A 4,087-nucleotide genomic window follows, 5' to 3' on the forward strand; every position below is an offset into this window, starting at 1 on the left:
CGCTGGGGTGTTCAAGGCACTGCGGCCACCTCAGGGCTCACTTCGGTGAGACAAAAGCCCAGGGCTTACCCTGACACAGCAGCTCTGTCACCTCCTTTGCGCTGTGGGACCAGAGTGCCCCAGGCAGGGCCTGGGGGAAAGAACAGCTGGAAACCTGAGGGTGAGGAAATGGGTGCTCCCGCTGAAGTGCATCACGAGACCTGTCAGAGAGCCATTTTGACTAGAAACTGCCTGTGGCCAGCAGGATGGAAATGTCGCTGTCACTAAGATCATCCACCAGGCACCATGGGCTCTCGCAACCCCATAGCCTGACCCTGAGCCTGCTATCTCGGAGATGTGCCCCTTCCCTACCACCGTGTCTTTGTTCTCTGCTACCCCAACCCGCCTCGGGGAGACACCCCAACACCTGGGCAGGCATGCACCAGTGCCAGGTCAAAGCCCTCAGTGACTGTGGGACGAGGGCTGAAGAGCAGAACCCCGAGTACTGCTCAATTAACAAGCCGGGACATGTTGGAACTTGTAGGCCATAAACCATGGGAAACTGAGGGTGGTCCTGACCATAAAGGGTTAGACAAGGACCTGAAAACAGATACTTGACAAATGTTGCCACACTGAGATGGGCAGCATTGAGATGGGCAAGTTCCTGGCGCCCTGCCTAAAAAGGCCTTAAGGACTGAGTCGTTAAGATAACTGTGTCCTCGAGATATGCTATGGTTGATGGTGTGATAATATATCACTGACCAATCAGATGCAGCCGCGCGAGCAGTGTGTGTTCAAAAAGACCAATCAGTTTAAAACACGCAGCCAAAGTAAGCATATATAAAGAAATGATGTTATACAATAAATGAACATTTTGCTTGCATCAAGCTGTGTCCCGTCTCTCAATCGCCGCAAATTGGTGACCCCGACGTGATGGGTTTATGAACCGCCTAGCTGAGCGACTTGCTGCGAGTCCCACAGAACTTTGCATGAGCTGCTGAAAGGAAGCAGGAGCCGGCCGGCCTGAAATCCCTCCGGAGTAGAGAGGTGAGCTGTGGGAAACATGGGGAATCAACCGTCTTCCCCGGAAAGAGACGTATGTGAACTTATGAAAGGTCTACTTAAAAAGCATGGGAAAAATATTTCTGGGCATGACCTCAAGGCAATGCTTAAATGGGTTCAGGTGAAAATACCCACTGTAACTCCATCTAGTATTTTTACATGGGAACTCTGGGATGATGTGGGGGTGGATTTATGGGACGCGGCAACAACGGGAGACGTCGAGGCTCAGCGTATGCTCCTGTGATGGAGGAGCATTTTTGAGACTCTAAAAGCCCAGGAATGGGGAATAGAAGCCAATGAAGGGGAAGAGGCCGAAACCCCTATGGCGCCACCTTCTGGGCCACCGCGTCCTGGACCTTTAGGCGCACACGCCGCCGGTCACCCCCCGGAAGAGGAGCCTTTCGATCCGGGTCCGGTCGATCCGGGTCCGGTCGATCCGGACAAAGAACCGGACTTATACCCCCCCGACCCACACGATGTGTGGGCTAACATAAGATGACAAGCCCTGAAAGAGGGGGAGCTGGAGGTTGCTAGAACAATAGTGGCTCCGGTGATTTATCAGGGCCAGGGGGTGCAATGGGAAGCCCTATCTTTTCCGGTTATTAAGGAACTGCGCCGTACCGTCACCGAGCACGGGCTTTCTAGCCCCTATTTTGTGAGTCTGTTGTCTTCTGTGTTCGACACATATGTTATGACTCCTCATGATCTAAAGTCTCTAGCGCAGCTGCTATTGACTCCGACTCAATACTCGCTATGGGAGTCACACTGGAGAAGGGGACTTCAGGCACTCCTCCTTACATATGCGGGTCATAATAACGCTGCATTGGCTGCGCTGACCATGGAGCACCTTACCGGTGCAGGTCAGCACTCGGATCCAGCAGCTCAAGCTCGGGACTGTCCCCGAGAGGCTCTCGCGGCGGTCTGCGAAGAAGCGAAAAAGGCTTTCCTTAAGGTCCCCGACTCACAGAAACCGCAGAAAGCCTTTACCACTATCACTCAGGGACCCCAGGAGCCTTACATGCAGTTTATTGATAGACTGAAACAGGCTTTGGAACGTCAAATAGACAACACGGAAGCTCGGGAAATACTGTTGCTAAAGCTGGCTGTTGAAAATGCTAATGCTGATTGTAAAAAGCTATTGAAATCTCTTCCTGATGAAATTAAGATTATGGCATGGACCCCATTTCCTCCCTGCACAATACCTAAAGGTAGCCGTATAGCACAATTAATATTGATTCCAGTGGGGACGAACTCCCCCGTTCCTAGTCAACCTCACCAAAGGAGGGGAGGGTTTGGATCTACGGGGAACCCGCAAATTCTATGGGTGCAATCTATTTCTCAAAAGCAACCCGTATGTCAATGTACCCTTATCCGTGGAGGACAGCAAGTAGTGCTAAATGGAATTATTGATACTGGAGCTGATGTTACGGTAATCTCTCAGGCTAAGTGGCCCCCGCAATGGCCTCTGGCTGACATTTCCCAAGCATTGGCTGGAATTGGGGGAACTGGTAGCAGCCACCAAAGTTTGGAATTAATCCAAATCCAAGGTCCGGAGGGGCATATAGCCTCTGTTAAACCCTTTGTGTTACCCATTCCTATGATTCTGTGGGGGCGTGATGTGCTATCACAGTGGGGAATGTCCATTCGGACCCATTTTTAGACGGGGTCATTGAAGTGCGCGACACCCTAAAATTGACATGGAAAACCGATACCCCTATTTGGGTAGATCAATGGCCCCTACCACTGGAAAAGCTTCGCGCCCTCCAAGAGTTAGTTATGGAACAGTTAATGAAGGGGCATATTGTGCCTTCCACTAGTCCCTGGAATTCACCTGTTTTTGTTATTAAGAAACAAACTGGCAAGTGGCGCTTGCTCCACGACCTCAGGAAAATTAATGACGCTATGGAAGACATGGGAGCCCTCCAACCAGGACTCCCGTCCCCCACTATGATTCCTCGACATTGGCATTTGACTGTTATTGATCTCAAAGACTGCTTTTTTTAATATCCCATTGCACTCAAACGATGCTCCTAAGTTTGCTTTTTCAGTTCCAAGCGTCAACATGCAAGCCCCGTTGCAGAGATACCAGTGGGTTGTGCTGCCACAAGGAATGAAGAACAGCCCTACAATCTGTCAGTGGTATGTAGCTAAAGTACTTAGTCCTGTTAGGACCGCAATGTCCGGTGTCTTATTGTACCATTACATGGATGACATCCTAGTGGCTGCACAACATCATGAGGTCATGGAGGAAGCTGTAGCCCTTGTCACAACTGCTGTTAACTCAGCAAGCCTCTGTATTGCGCCAGAGAAGGTTCAAAAGATACCCCCATGGAAATACTTAGGTTGGTGCATCAGGGCCCAGACTATAGTTCCTCAACCTTTACAGATACAGGTGGACATAAAAAACTTGCATGATGTACAGAAATTGTTGGGAACAATCATTTGGGTCTGACCGCTGTTGGGAATTTCTAATGCGGACTCAGGTCCTTTATTCGAACTGCTTAAAGGAGATACTGACTTGCGTTCCCACCGCAGTCTTGGCCCTGAGGCCATTGACTCTTTGCAAAAGGTTGCTACAGCAATCACTCTCAGACAAATACACCGGTGGGCTCCCGAATTACCTTTTTATCTAATTATTTTAAACCCCGCTTGACAGCCTCATGCACTAATATTTCAATGGGACCCTCAGAAATCAGACCCACTGCTGATTATCGAATGGGCTTTCTTGCCAAATCAATCTACAAAAACCATTTCGACGCAGCATGAGATGTTTGCTTCTTTGATAATTAAAGCCAGGCAACGCTTGTTAACATTATCAGGAGTAGACTTTGCTTGTATTTGCTTACCTGTGACGAACATGTATTTACAATGGCTTTATCAGCAGTCAGACACCTTTATTATGGCATTGGCAGACTATACGGGTCAACTCACATCCCACCCACCTTCGCATAAGCTGCTTAATGTTGACTTCCGCTTGATACCCGGGCCGAAAAGGAGCGATCAGCCATTACAAGCCCTTACTGTATTTACGGACGGGTCTGGAAAA

Source organism: Numenius arquata, unplaced genomic scaffold, assembly GCF_964106895.1.
Source record: "Numenius arquata unplaced genomic scaffold, bNumArq3.hap1.1 HAP1_SCAFFOLD_86, whole genome shotgun sequence".
Classification (NCBI taxonomy): domain Eukaryota; kingdom Metazoa; phylum Chordata; class Aves; order Charadriiformes; family Scolopacidae; genus Numenius; species Numenius arquata.